The 15,794-nt window shown below is 43.2% G+C and overlaps 1 protein-coding gene across 2 annotated transcripts in view; it reads left to right on the plus strand.

Moving 5' to 3' along the window:
* The window catches only part of Ank2 (ankyrin 2), a 567,056-nt gene that overhangs the window by 78,590 nt on the left and 472,672 nt on the right, over positions 1–15,794 (plus strand). Inside the window, exon 1 of one of the 2 annotated variants that reach the window (XM_028760362.1) lies at positions 15,473–15,686. The exons of the other annotated variant lie outside the window; for it this stretch is intronic. The gene's annotated coding sequence lies outside the window, so the exon portion shown is untranslated. Of the gene's footprint in view, positions 1–15,472; positions 15,687–15,794 lie in introns of those variants that run through there. 2 annotated transcript variants of the gene reach the window in all.

Below are 15,794 nucleotides of genomic sequence, written 5' to 3' on the forward strand. Positions count from 1 at the left end.
TGTTGCTACCTCTTGTTTGTCTCAGCGAGTCCCTGAGGGTACACCAGGGCCCATTCTCTTTGGTGGGCTGGAGGGTTGTTAGAGCAGAGTCTTCCCCATGTGCTCTGCTCTCTGACTTCCTCTGTCACTGTTTCTTCAGTTCGAGACTGTAAGCTCCCTAACTATGGGTCTAGGAGGGTTTTCTTGACACCTCCCCCTCCTGTTAGTTCCTGTCCCGCTGCGTGATCAGCTCCGTCTTTGCTTCTCTTGAACTCTCTAGTAGATGCCTTTCCGAGTGCTACAGCAGGCTTACAAATGTCCCCAGTGATAGCAGACTCTAATTCCTGGGAACACATAGAGTAGAGGGCCCTGCCGGGCACAGGTGGAAGATGAGATCCTTGACCTCATGAAGGCTGGACGCCCCAGGGGGTGGGACTTTTGAGGGTGGGGAAGTGGGAGTGGGGGGGGGTAGGTGGGGGTTACATCCACAGAGAAGAAGGAGGAGGGGTAAGGGGATGGGGGGTTCCCCGGTGGGTGGGGGATGGGGTAAGGGGATAACATATGAAATGTAAATAAAATATCCAATAAAAAAAAAACTTTAAAAAAAAAAGAATTTTGTGATGGGGACATTATGCTAGATTATGGTGGTCCATGAAGAGACAAATGCCTTGTAAAATCTGTGAGAGGGAGATTTGACTCAAACATGAGGGAAAGTCATAACCAAGGAGTAACTGCAGACTTGAAGGTACTGTTTGTTTTGTTTGTTTGTTTTTTATAGACTACAATGATATGGCTAAAAGCCAGAGAATGCTGGCTTCCCTGGAGGGACTGCAGTCCTTATGACATTCACACTTCAACCCAGTGAGACTCTTGGTGCTCCTCTGACTTGCTTAAATTTGTGAGCGTAAATAACTCAAGTATTGTAGTCTTATATGAAGGCATGATATCTGTTATTTATCTGAAAATCAAACTTAATATGGAAGGCCTCTTAGAGAACAGCTTCTAATCGTCTCTGTATTTGTTTAGCATGGTGCTTAGTAACGAATACTTGGTGAATAAATAAGTTACATTACATTCTATTTGTTTATTTTTATGTACAAGGGAGGGAGGGAGGGAGGGAGGGAGAGAGAGAAGAGAGAGAGAGAGAGAGAGAGAGAGAGAGAGAGAGAGAGAGAGAGAGAGAGAGAGATAGATCCTGTGCATCAGAAGGCATGCAAGAGCCTGAGGAAACCAGAAGGTTGAGGATCCCTTGGAACTGAAGTTGCAGATGGTTTTTGAGCTACGCTGTGGTGCTGAGAACCAAACCCAGGTCCTCTCTCTGCAAGAGCAACAAGTGTTTTTAACTGCTGAGCCATCTCTTCAGCCTTGATCACATTTTTAATTATTTTTTCAGAATATCATCTGTAAACACTGCAACAATAACACTATCATGCCTCTCCTCCTTCACACTTCTTCCATGTCCTCTCCTTTAAATTCATGGTCTCCTTATTATTGTTACATGGCCTCTTTTTTCATTAATTGTTTTTGTTGTTGGTGGTGGTGTTGGTGGTGGCGGCGTGTGTGTGCGTGCGTGTGTGTATGTTCAAGCATGCACAGATCATACTGGAACCATTTAACATTGCTGGTATATTGGCCAGGATTGACCACTCATGATTGCAAGAAACTGATTCTTCCATTCACAGAATCCATCAGCTGCCGGTAGCTCTTCATATGGGGGTGGGGGCATGTGGAATGTCCCCTGCCCACAGCAAATGTCAGCTAGTGTGCCATCATGCCAGTCTTTTTCCGGCAGCTACGTTGCTGAGATTTTGCAGCTGCCTTTTCACTGTCGTGTCTAAGGGACATGATGTAGAAGCAGGTGTCCTGGCCTTTGTCATTTACAATCTTTTTGTCCCATCTTCCATGATTTTCCCTGACTTGTGGATGTAGGAGTTGTGTTGCCAAGGTATTAGTTGGAGTTGGGCAACACATAGTCCCCTGTTCTCTGAATTTCTACCAGCTGTGGATCTCTGTAATACTCTCCATCTGTTGCAAGATGAATCTTCCTTGATCAGGGGTAAGAGCTACACTTATCTGAGGGTATAAAGATAAGTTGTAAAAAATACTAAGACTACAGTTAGACATTATATTGGCTTAGGAAGATGGCAGAATTACATGGTAAGTTTATAAACTACTATAAACCCTGAAACTCCCAACTATAGTCAGCAGTTGAGAGATGAGCACAGTGCCCATGTACTCATCCCCTATGTCAACCTTGTAGTTCCTACAATTACAGTTCTGAAACAGTGCTCTGCTCAAAAGTCCACCCGTGGTGGTACCATCCTGTGACCTGCTACCAGTGTCTGGGATGTGTGTGCAGAGGTCAAGAGTGTTGTGCTTTGTGATGCTACAGCCTTCCACATGGATCGAGGGACTGAAAGATGGACATTCCCATTTAGATAACAGGAATGCCAAACAAGAGTCCCATCCAGGGAACTTGGTGCAGAAGACCTGTTGTGATGGAGGACCACAAGGATGATGCTTACAGAATTCGTATCTTCCCCATGGAAGATGAAGTGTAAACTCTTGCTGTCCTGTTTTGATGAAAATGGAGAGTTCTGATGAGCTCTCGACAGGGTTTGCTGCCAGTTTTTGCTCTCAGAATCATGATGAGGCAATCAGATGAACAAGACCTAGCAGGCAGCATTCAGTCTCACGGCTAAGGTGACGTTTGATCTCACATCACAGAGATTGGCCCTTTGCTCTGGTCCATTGTTATTGATGAGGCCAAAAAGAGGGCCGCGGTTATTAAATTTGTGGATGACTAAGTTTTAATTACTCACAGAATAGAATTGGAGTAAGAATCAGACTGAGATGACAGACTGCCCTTTCACGTGGATACAGATAGCCATACATGTATGTGGAAGAGATTCAGCACTAGAATACCTTTTTTTTTCTTTTTGAGAAATCGAAGGACTGTTTTAAGAATGAATCTGGTGTTTTTGAAAAGTGCAAACTCAGTGACCAGAGATACGGAGGACTGCCAAGGCAAGTGTTTACGGATGTAGACTGCAGTAGCAGCAGTAGAGCATCCAGAATAAGGAAATAATAATTCGAAGGACTTTTTTTTCTTCTTTTGGGTCTGGGACCACACACACACAAGTCCACTTGAAAAGTAAATAGAGTAAATGGAGCACATCCGGAAGTGGGGAATGGTATAATAAAGTGGAGACCTGGTCAGTGGAAAGTATCCCCAGGAATCCTGGCCGTGAAATTACTCCCTTCAGTCTTGTGTAGGAGAAGGAGTACACAACATTTTTGTCACGCAGGACGGCAGGAAGAACACCAGTGGGACTGGGGAATTTGAAAAGAGCAAACCGCAACTCACAATAAAGAGAAAATAAAGGCCAGGCTTTCAAGATTGCAGAGATGACACTCCCCCAATTTTGTTTTAATGACTACATCTAAAAAAAACAAGAAAGAAAGGGCTATGTGATTTTGGAGGGGACATTGGGGGAGGCTCCAAATATTACTTAGAAAATAAATAGATAGTGATGGCTTTGAAAATTGAAATGGACCCTGACACATGAATAATTTAATAAGGGATAGCAAGGGGAAACAGAGGGATTATTTGATAAATTGCCTAGACAACTGGTGACAGAGAAAACAACCTCAGAAATATTTTAAGCCACTGAAATTAATACTCACTTATAATAATAATAATAAATATTATTATTATTTATTTCTTTTTTTTTTGAGATAGGATTTCTCTATGTAACCCTGGCTGTCATGGAACTCTATTTTCAGACAAGACTGGCCTAAGACTTAGAGATCCGCCTTCCTCTGCCTCCCAAGGGCTAGAATTAAAGGTCTTGCCCTTAACATTTATTTATTATTATTTTATGTATATGATTTTTTTTGCTTGCATGTGTGTCTATATGAAGGTATTGGATCCTCTGGAGTGGGAGTTTGTAGGTTGCCCTATAGATGTTAAGAATTGAACTTGGTCCTTTTAATTACTAAGCCATCTCTCCAATTTTTTCTTTTTACGTTAAGTCATAAAAATTAGAAAAAAATTAGAAGTATGTATTTAGAGAAATATAAATTTGTGTATAACTTTTTGTTTATTGTATAGAACATTTCAGTTACGTAAACAGCATACTATTCAAGTTTATATGACCTGTATATAGTTTTGCAATTATTAGGACTTACTATGTATCCCAGGGTAGTCTTGAACTCAAACTCATGATGTAGCCCATTCTAGCACCTTCCCACCTCACTGGGTATACATCGTTGCATTGGCTGGTTTTGTGTGTCAACTTGACACGTTAGTCATCAGAGAGGAACGAGCCTCAGTTGAGAAAATGCCTCCTTGAGAGCCAGCTGTCGGACATTTTCTCCATTAGTGATCAGTGTGGGAGGGCCCAGTCCATGGTTGGGTAGTGTCATCCTTGAGCTGGTGGCCCTGAGTTCTATAAGAAGACAGGCTGAGCAAACCACGAGGAGCAAGCCAGTAAGCAGCACTCCTCCATGGCCTCTGCATCAGATCCTGCCTTCGGGTTCATATCCTGTTTGCGTTTCTGTCCTGACTTCCTTCAGCAATGGGCAGCAATGTGGAAGTGTAAGCTGAATAAATTCTTTTCTCCCCAACTTGCTTTTTGGTCATCACAGCAATAGAAAGCCTAACTAAGGCAACCTTTATGCCTAACTTCCCATTTTCATTTGAAGGTATTTTGGGAGTAAATTATAGACACGCTCTTCTTCCTTCCTGTATTCCTCACTTCTTCCCTGTGAATCTCTGCATTGAGGATATTTTCCTCATTAAGCTTTCCCCTGTTATTATTACCTCAGACAATAATACAGCTCTGATATCTTCTCATGCTCAGCATACATTCAGATTTTCTCAGCTGTTTCCAAACTAAGTTTTTAAAACTAAGTTGCTTAAACTAGGTTCCATTAAGAGACTCCTATTCTCAAACTTCGTTCCACTGTGGAACTTCGGTTTTTGATGTTTCACCCTCCCTCCTTTGTTCCCTCCCTCCTTCCCCTCTCCCTCCCTCCCTCCCCTCTCCCTCCCTCCCTCCCCTCTCCCTCCCTCCTTCCCTCCTTTCCTCTCTTCCATTCTCCCTCCCTCCCACTCTCCCTCCCTCCCTCAATCCCACTTTCCTTTTCTTTCTCTCCCTCCCTTTGTCTATTCTAATTTTTGTTGAAGAGACTGGGCCAATTTTCTGGTAGACTTCTGCCTTCTAGATTTATGATTGTTGCTTCTGGCTGTCATTTAAATTTAATTAATGTCACACCATATCTCCTGTAGGATAAAAATTTTGATCTAAAGTTATGACTAAATCAGGTCAAAATATCCTCCTTAAGAATGCCATAGGTGGGGCTGGAGAGATGGCTCAGTGGTTAAGAACACTGACTGCTCTTCCAAAGATCCTGAGTTCAATTCCCAGCAACCACATGGTGGCTCACAACCTATAATAGGATCTGATGCTCTCTTCTGGTGTGTCTGAAGACAGCTACAGTGTACTCATGTAAATAAAATAAATAAATCCTAAAAAAAAAAAAGAGCGTCATAGGTGGGGCTGAAGAGATGGCTCAGCCATTAAGAGCAATGGCTGCTGTTGAAGAAAACCTGGGTTTGGTTACAGCAACCACATGGTGGCTCACAACCGTCTATAACTCCAGTTCCAGTGAATTCAACACTCTCTTCTGGCCTATGTGATCACTGCGGTATGCATGTGGTGCACATACATACACATAGGCAAAACACATAAAGTAAAAATAAATACATCTTAAACAAAAAAAGGAAAGTCATGGATGAAGCTATATCTGGTGATACATACTTATAATTCCATACATGGAGCTAGGGGTAATAGTATATGCTTTTAATACCAGCACTCAGGAGGCAGAGGCGGGCAGATATCTGTGAGTTTGAGGTCATCCTGGGCTAAATATGACCCTGTCTCAAAACACCAGAATCAAGGGCTGCATAAAGCACACAGATGCAGTCATGAGGACCCAAGCTTGGGTCTTCAGTACTCATGTAAAAGCTATGTGTGGCAGCACATGCCTGTCATCCTAGTACTTGAGAATGGGAGAGACAGGAGGATTCCTGGGGTTGCTGGCCAGCCCAGCTAGTGGGAGCAATGACCTCCAGGTTCAACATTTCAAAGAAAAACAGGGTGGACTGATGTTGACCTATGGCCTCCCTAACATGCTCAGATGTACTCCCCACAGACGTGCACACATGTGAATATGTACATACATATACCATTCCCCGTCCCCAATGGGATTTGTAGACAGTGCTGTGACTATCATGTTATAGCATATAAGGAGGTGTACAATATGAGTTGTGATACTTTTATAATACTGAGGTCGGCCCTTGGAATGGTGATCGCTGTCTATGATAAAGACATGACTTTTCTTCTTTATTCAAGTCAGTCTTCTCTGCTACTAACTCAGCAGAAGACCTATGTCTATCCCTTGCTAACTTACGTTATGTTCTGTTCTTTTGTGACTATTGCTAATTCTTTTTTTAAAAGATTTATTTATTTATTTTATGTATATGAGTGCATTGTAGCTGTCTTCAGACACACCAGAAGAGGGCATTGGCTCCTGTAATGGTACAGGTGGCTGTGAGCCACCATGAGGTTGTTGGGAATTGAACTCAGAACCTCTGGAAGAGCAGTCGGTGCTTTTAACCGCTGAGCCATCTCTCCAGCCCACTATTGCTGACTCTTATCTGTGCTAATCATCTCATGACAAGTTGTATAATGTTGATTGTCTTCCTTGGTTTTCCAGGCATTTTGCTTTCGTTGGCTTCCTCTGCTAGTGTTCCCGTTATTACCTGGAAGTATTTGCTGCTCTGGAATAGAGTTCTCTGGAGACAACAAGACTAAATACACACCTCTCTCTTTTACTAGTTTTTGAGTAAGGAGTTGGTATCATAGTCACCTCGATTAATGGGGCTATGTGGGTTTTGTTTTCTCTGCATCGGTCACTATTAAAATTCATCTGTACTTAAGCAACTCAATCAGTTATAATTTCTTTGTGCTTCTGTGACGGATTGCGTTTGGCAAAGCAGTCTGCATCAATATGTATGTCCCATATGTTCCTATGCTGGAACACTGACACTTGTCCGTCCCTTCTTACAGACGCCCTCTTGGGAGTAGGCTTTTTGTGAAACCCAATCACTAAAGCCATTGTGGTGGAGAATGTATACGGAGCCAGCACAGAGCTATAGAGAAATGGCTATGTATCTCCCCTAGTTCTTCTGGCCTTGGCCAGGGGCTAGGGAGATGGTATAGTTGGTAAGGTACCAGTGGTGAAAGATTGGTGGCCTGAAGTTGATTTCCAGCAGAACAAGAAAATGTCAGCCCAGCAGCGCCATCCGGCTAGCTCAGGGCCGAGGAGGCTGAGATTGGAGGTTCCTTGGGGCTGGCTAGGTAGCTGAATTAGAAAACTCTAGGTTCAGTGAGATTCTGTCTCAAAAGGTAAAAAGGAGAGTGATTAAGACATCTGATGTTGCCTTCTGAATAGATACACATACACACAGTTCCATGTATACATAGATACATGGATTGTACACGCATACACATGCACCTGTTTTGAGGTACCTCACTGATGCTGAGTTGAAGTCAGCTTACCCTCTGAGCCAATGCTCTGATTATAGACCTGGCAGAGAAGAAAATGCTGTTTTAATTTGTTTTGTGTGGCCTTTTAAAGGAGTTCATAGTACCTGCATCGGATGCTGTGATAAAGCTGGCTTTGGGGACCTTCCTAAGGTGATGCTTTTGACCTTTGACTTCATCTCATCACTCTGGATGCTTTCCTTGCCTTTTGATAGAAAACATCAGCTAAGCTTGTCTTAAGAGAGAAGACTGTGTCTTGGATCTGAAGCCAGCCTTTCCCTAAAGAGCCCTGGTTATTTTTAGTAAAGAGTGGTATTTTGAGTTTAAAATCTGAGCTCCGTGACTGTTTTTAGTGGAAGTCCTTACACTGTAAGGATTACAACTGATAATAATAAAGTATTTCAACATCTTTCCTAAAAGGAAAGATTGACACACCCGACAGACTAGACAAGAAACGTGTTAAAAATCCAATAAAAAAATAAGCAATTGTCATAGGATGGCATATCAGTTGTGATGGTTTTGTATGCTCGGCCCAGAAAGTGTTGCTATTAGGAGGTGTGGCCTTGTTGGGTGTGGGCTTTAAGACCCTCACTGTAGCTGTCTTGAAGCCTAAGCCGGTATTCTGCTAGCAGCCTTTGGATGAAAATGTAGAACTCTCGCAGCTCCTCCTGCACCATGCCTGCCTGGATGCTGCCATGCTCTTGCCTTGATGAACCTCTGACTGAACCTCTGAACCTGTGAGCCAGCCCCTATTAAATGTCCTCAAGAGTTGCCTTGGTCATGGTGTCTGTTCACAGCAGTAAAACCCTAACTAAGGCATCAGTCAATAAGAATTGATCCATATTTATCTTCATAATAATAAGAAAATGGAATTATTTTTCTTTTATTAAGTTAGAAGATTTTCTTTGAAAGCAAAGAAACATGCCCCAGAACTGACAGGATGCAGTGAAGAGATCGAACATACACAAATACCAGTGTCTCTTAATGATGGCTGGCCTGTGCTGACAGGATGCAGAGAACAGATTGTGTACACACACAGGTCCCAGTACCTCCTAAAGATGGCTGCCCAGTGCTGACAGGATGGGCGGATCCTCTCTTGTACCCATGAGAGCAAGAGCTACCCTATGATGTTTCTTTTTCTGCTATCTGATGAAGTTAGTTAGGGGGCACAAGCTTAGGCACTAGCACTGGTTGGCACAGAGCACAAACACAAAACTAACAAAGGAATTCTGAAATAGTGTCTTTAAAAACTCCATAGTTCCTAATGCAGGAGTTCACGTTGGAAGGGCAACTCTGCTTTCTGTTGTCTGTTAGGGGTGCATGTTCCCCTAAGTACGAAATGTATGTGATTAGAATTTGTCTTAGGCAAGTCTGTGATGTAGCTTGTATGAAGGAAAAGAAAGAGATCTAAAGCAATGTGGTGGTTTGAATAAGAATGGCTTATTCTTACTCATATATTTGAATGCTTAGTCACCAGGGAGTGGACCTACTTGAGAAGAACTAGGAGGTGTGGCCTTGCTGGAGGAAGTATTTCACTGGGGGGTGGGCTTGGGGTGTTTCAAAAGGCTCAGTCTTTCTTCCTGCTGCCTGAGGATCCAGTTGTAGAACTCTCAGCTACTTCTCCAGTATGATGTCTGCCTGTATGCCACCACGCTTCCCATCATGATGAGAATGGACTGAACCTCAATAAAATGCTTTCTCTTGTAAGAATTACCTTGGTGTCTGTTCACAGCAATAGAATACTAACTAGGACAAACAATTTTCTTTTAGGCAGAAGAGAATTCTTCTCCCAAGGCCAAGCCTATTCAAGGAAGGCTGGGAGTGTAAGACTTTGGGCAGGCAGTTCTGTCTTCTTTCCAGACACTAATTTATTTGAATAAAACTTTTTTTTTATTCTATAACTCAAATTTCTGATCATCTATCCCAATGTACTGTATTTTAATTAATTAATTATAACAAAATTAAGTATCGGGGCTGGCTTGGCAGTTAAGAGAGCTTGCTGCTATTGTTGAAGACAGGCGTTGGGTTCCCAACACCCAAGTGGGTCAGCTTACCAGATCCTGTAAATCCAGCCTCAGGAGATCCACCACTCTCTTCTGGCCACCTCTGACACCTACATACATTTATACCCATCCCCCTCCCCCTACAAATTTTATTAAAAAAGGAATTATCAGTCACTTAATGAGAATAGTTCAGGTTGATTTGATGAGTCAGCAGGTGAAGCAGTTGCCTGTAAGCCTGGTGATGTAATTTTGATTCTGGGAACCCACAGTGGGAAGAATTCACTATAGAATGTTGTCTTCTGACTGCCACATGTGTGCTGCTGCACACACACACCACACACACACACACACACACACACACACACCACACACACTCACTTGCAAACTCATACACCCACACCCAACAAACAAACAACAACATCAAACTAATTTGGATGGTACCAAAGAAAATAAAGTTAAGCGCATTGCTTTCTGGAGAAGGAAGCTCCCTGGGAAACATCTGCACAGGATTATTGACACAGTTTAAGAACCACAGCAAGGAGTTAAATGAGAAAGGAAACCTTAGCAGGGTCTCAGGAAAGAGTGAGCTCTGAGCATTTGGTTGCCGTATGGAGGGCAAGTGGAAGCAGTCACCAGAGGCCAGGTGACAGTGGTCACAGGACGAAAGAGGGCTTTTGAGTAGCAATAATAATTAAGCTTTTGAATATTAATCATTTGTAAACTACACTTTTTAAAAACATTGTTATTGATTCTTTGTAAATTTCATATCATGTACCCCAGTTGTGTTTTGGGTGAGCATTCTGTGTGTGGAACTAAATTTCCCGTGTGACTTAGCTCATTTCAAGTGTGTGGAAAGATCACTGAATCAGGGTGATACCTAAAGAAGATTGTTTTTAGATGTCCAAAAATTAACTAAATTTATGAGATTAATGTTATCAAAATCCCAAGAAATTCAAACCAAAGACACTTCTCATGGACAAATATGTAGTTTAAATATTTTTAAATATTAGCTCAATAATTAGTCTTTATACAGAACAATCACAAATACACAAACCCTTCGTTACTCTGTCTTTGTTTGTTGCCTGTGACATGAGTGAATGGGGCTGGAGAGACGGTCAGTGAGGTAGAGCACTGACTGCACTTACAGAGGACCCAGGTTTGATTCCCAGCACCCACACAACCGCCAAGAACTGTCTGTAACTCCAGTTCCAGGTGGTCCAATGTGCTCTTCTGGCCTCCTCAGACACTGTATGCATATGGGGCACAGGCAGATGTGCAAACAAAACACCCATATGCATAAAATAAAAATGGAAAAAAAATCAAGCAAATGGGCAACTGAGCTATGAAGCTCAGCGACAAGTTTTTGCCTGGCATACACGAGACCCCTTTAGTCCCCAGTACCACAAAGGAGTGAAGTGTGGTATAATATATCTAGTCAAAGTTATGATATACATATTTAAATAACACTTACATAACTTATATGATGGAAATAAAAATTTAAATGTAATTATCAGCATAATAGTTGATTTCTTATCATATATAAGTATAGGTACATATAGGCTTATTCATATATATACCTATTATATATAATATATGCAATTCTTATACCTATAATATATGTATATATATTACACATACATACAATGTTATATATATATATATAACTTAAGTCATTGATTTGGATGGTACCAAGCATGTAGTATCTTCTCCTAAGAAGATAACAAGATGTCCTTGACTGCAGGAGGCACTATAGGTTTCTTGGGACACCTAATTTCTATCTGATGGCTACTGGAGATTAGCCACGTAAAGAAGAAACTGTGTGCACCTCCTACAGCTGTGATTGATTTATGTTCACACAGCACCTCTGGGTGTTTCACACCAAGAACTTCTCTATCTCTCTAAAGGTTCCCACTGGGTGTCTGAAATTTTAATTCAGCTCGAACACTAACTACACACAGTTAATGCACTCATCAGAGGTTAAGAGCTCAGCCCTTCAAAATTGCCCTCAATTCCCTATGCCAGTTACAAGCATAATGGCTCTCCAGGCTACCCATACTTCTGCGCAGGTTGGCTGTAAACTGGGGCTCCCTTCATTTGCTAATTTGTTGCAGCAGCTCTCAGAACCCAAGGAAATACTTTAGTCACCATTGCTGGCTTGTTATAGAGTATTAAGGGAGCTGGGGCGCTGGCTCAGTGGGTCAAGTGCTTGCCCATAAAACCTGAGGATCTGTGTTCAGACCCACAGGGGCTACCTGGATGACAGCCAGGTTTGGGGACATACCTGGAATCCCAAATCTGGGGAAGCAGAGATAGCAGGATCTTTGGGGTTTGCTGTTCATTGAGTTTAGCTGACCTGGCAAGGTTTGTGATAGTCTCTGTCTCAAAATATAAAGCAGAGTGAGCTGGCTCAGTGGGTAAGGGTGCCTGCCACAAGCCCGACAACCTGAGTTTGATCCCTGGAACCCACATGATAGAAGGAGAGAACCAACTCCTGCAGGTTGCTCTTTGACCTCCATATACATGCAAGTATTCAGGCACACACACATACCACACCACACACAAATCAATAAACGTAAAAAACATAAGCAAGTAGAAAGCTAATGGGCAAGATACTCAGTGTTCACACACACACACACAGAGCACAAAAATTGTAAGGTTAGTAAGGTCATAAATAAAAACCTTGATGAAGAGTATGTAATTTGGGGCTAGGAAAGATCTTTAGTGTAGGGCTTCCATCCTTGTGAACTCTGTGGAATATGAATATGTTTGCTAACTCAGAATCTCCTGATCATGCAGTTTACAGTTATTTGGTATTTGTTTTTGTTGTTGTTGTTGTTTTGTTTTTTTGAGAAAGGGTCTCTGTAGCCCAGGACTCCTTTGAGTTTACTATTTAGCCTATGGTGGTTTCAAACTCCGGAAATCCTTCTATTTTAGCTTTCCATTGCTGGGATTAAGGGTGTGCGCCACCAGGCCCATCCACTTAGGGTTTTTAGGAGACTCATTATGTAGTGTGAGTGACCAAACCACTGGTCATCTATGAGTAAGTCAGGCTCCAGTTCCTCTCAGCTTCCTGGAGACAAGAGGTTTCCAGCCTCAATCATATTGACTCCTTGGTTGCTAGCTCTCAGCCTGCAGCTCTGTGTGGTTGTCTCTCTCCTTCTGGTCAGCCCATTAGCGTGAACTCAGGGTTGTGTGAAAGGGGCTTATGACGAGGAACACTTCATCAGTGGGGAAATTGCAAGACTTGTGCTGGAGGCGTGGTCTGGATGCAACTGTGTGTACTTTCTACTACACCACAGTGGCCACACAATTCTTTTATTGTTTAAAGGTATTTTTAAAAAACTTAAAATAAGCATATGTGGCATTAGACATCATTATGGCATTTTCGATCAAAGTTCTTAGCGAGTCTCCTCCTGCCTCATCTCACTCAGCCCTGGCTGCCCTTTGGTCCTCACTGGTGACCCAGTCTCCCCCTCCCCACTCCCGTTTCTATGTCCCATGTGTTTTTTTTTTGTCACTTCTCATGTTTATCACCCATTTTTAATCCTTTCTCGGTCTCCTTTCTTTACATCCTCCGACCCCCCACATTACGGGCTAAGATTTGCATACGAGAGAGGACATGCTGCATTTGTCTCCCCAAATCCGGGCCTCCTTGCTTCATACTGTACTTCAGATCCGTTCACTTTCAGAAACATTGTAGCTGTCTTCACAGCTCGTAAAATTTCGTTGTGCATACATCTTACATTTTTCATTATCCACCCCTCTCTGATGACCATCTAGGCTGGTTCCATTTCTTTGATGTTATGCACAAATCATCAAAAACTGTGCAGCATCTCTGAGGACATGGGGTTTAAGTCACTAAAAATGATACCAGGATGCATGGTGTTCAAATGCTTTTTTAACTGCTTCCATGTATATGTCTGAACTGCATTAGGGAATCTAATGCACAGGAAGTTCAAATAAAAAGGGTAATTTTTTTCTGGTAGGATTTTTCCTGGCCTCCAGCAGTCATGACAGGTGAGGCTTGGCTACCCATCCTGACAGTTCAGTTAGAGAGAGGAACAGTGGAATAATGGTGAAAAGCAGACAAAGGGAGATTTAATTGACGTGGTGACATTGGGGAAAGAAAGAGATAAAGCCCAGGGACCCCAACCCCAACCTTAGGACACCGATGTGAGGATTAGGTTTTTAAAGACTGAGCTACACATACTTCAGCAGTCCTGGTCAGGGTGTGGTCCTCCACGTCACTGCATCACTGCTCCAGCAAGGTGTTCTGAGGGGCAGGTGGCTCTTTTGCAGGTGTGGCCTTCCCAGGATATCTGCCCCCAGGTAGAGGGTATGTGTCCTGTCAGGTTTTGCTCTGGAATCCTACTCGATGATGGCTTTAGGACGACAAGTTAATCTTTGTGTTTTCAGCTAAAGGAGAGGAAGCAGAGACGAGAGGAAGGCTGTGATGTTAGGCCTTCGTCTTGATGTCCCAAATGGTCTTTAACAAAAGCAGCTTCGAAGCTTCTGCTGCAGTTACACTTTTGATCCCTACTGCCTTTGGATTGGGATTTTGCTTCAATAAAATCTTAATGTTGGCCTGGCGGTAGTGACACACTTGGGAGGTAGAGGCAGGTGGATCTCTGTGAGTTTGAGGCCATCATCATATACAGAGTGACAACCAAGGATACACAGAGAGACCCTGTCTTGCAAACAAACAAAACAAGACAAAAACCAAAAACCTTAATGACTTTGAAATTTCTTACCTTAAATTTTGTAGTCATTACAATGTACCATAAAGGAATTTATGTTCAAAGCCATCTGTGGTGGCTCATATTTGTAACCCCAGTAATACGAAGATTGAAGCATGGAGCTTGCTGTGAGTTGGGGACCTGCCTGGGCTACATGGTAAAAGGAACAGAGATAAGAAAGGACTTGGGAGATGGCTCGGTGGGAAGACTCTTGCTGTGCAAGGATGAATGCCTGGGTTCTGATCCTCAGCACGCATATAAAATGTGGGTGTGGCAACATGTCTCTGTGACCTCAGTGTGGGGGCCAGGAGAGGAGGAGCCTTGAAAACCCCATTACTTTCTTTTCTTATCACATGAATGGGAACAGAAACATTCATGCCCCCTCCCTATTCTGATAGGCTTCTTTTGTGTCAGGTGACATATGGGTGATAAATAAATTGTTGTTGCATGAACACATTCATCACCAACAGGCTTTCTTGAGTTTTCTCCCTGCTTGTTTGCTGTGTGGGTCTGTAAATGTATTTTGGTTGGACTGTAGGTGAGTTCTCTCATGATGAGAGGATACTGCACCAAGTCTGATGGTTATATCCCTAGGGCCTTCTGTGAACCATACCGTGATGACTAGCTTAAAGTATGCACACACATACACAGACACACAGAGACACACACAGACACATAGACAGACACGGAGACACACACACACACACACACACACACACAGACACGGAGACACACACACACACACACACACACACACACACACACACACACACACAGACACACACAGGCCCTGCCAGATCTAGTGGCATGAACTTCTTTATAAGTAGTTTGGGAAGCGGCACTCCCACAGCATTGACATCCTGACTCATTGCCCTTTTTCTCTGAACCAGGAGTGGGTCTCCAGTTACTGCCATGTTTCTGCTACAGACAGGTTGTGCACAAATCCAAATGCAATGTATGCTGCTTTCCCGCTTCTGTTAGAAACAAAAGGAGCCAGACCACTAAAAAATATCTTGTAAGAAAACAACAGTTCCTGACTCTGTACCACCTGCTTCAATGCAATCCAGGGCTCAGAGTGATGCAACTCACAAGCCGTGGAAGGGGCTGGCGGATGGGCTGGGCTGTCTCGAGCTGATCTGATGTCAGAGCAGATCATGTGGTGCTCTGTAGGCAGCTGGGACTGGCCCGCGGGAAGCACATGGATTACAGTCTGAGGCTGTGATGGGAAAGTCGGTTCCTGGGCTGCTGTCTCATACACATCAGCAGGCAGGGAAGCTGGGGACTCTGACTCGCCCTGCTCGGGGCCCCTCCTGCTGCGTGGTCACGGGCAATCGCTGAGAGAAGCTGCTGCTCCAGTAAGTGCTTCAAGAAGGTCTTTGTTCGGAGCGTTTGGGAAGCCGGGAGGAAGTGTTGGTGTGGAAGGGGGGATGTTGGAAGTCCTTTGTAAATCGCTCTCGGGATCT

This window comes from Grammomys surdaster, unplaced genomic scaffold (assembly GCF_004785775.1).
Source record: "Grammomys surdaster isolate TR1022 unplaced genomic scaffold, NIH_TR_1.0 126531, whole genome shotgun sequence".
Taxonomy (NCBI): domain Eukaryota; kingdom Metazoa; phylum Chordata; class Mammalia; order Rodentia; family Muridae; genus Grammomys; species Grammomys surdaster.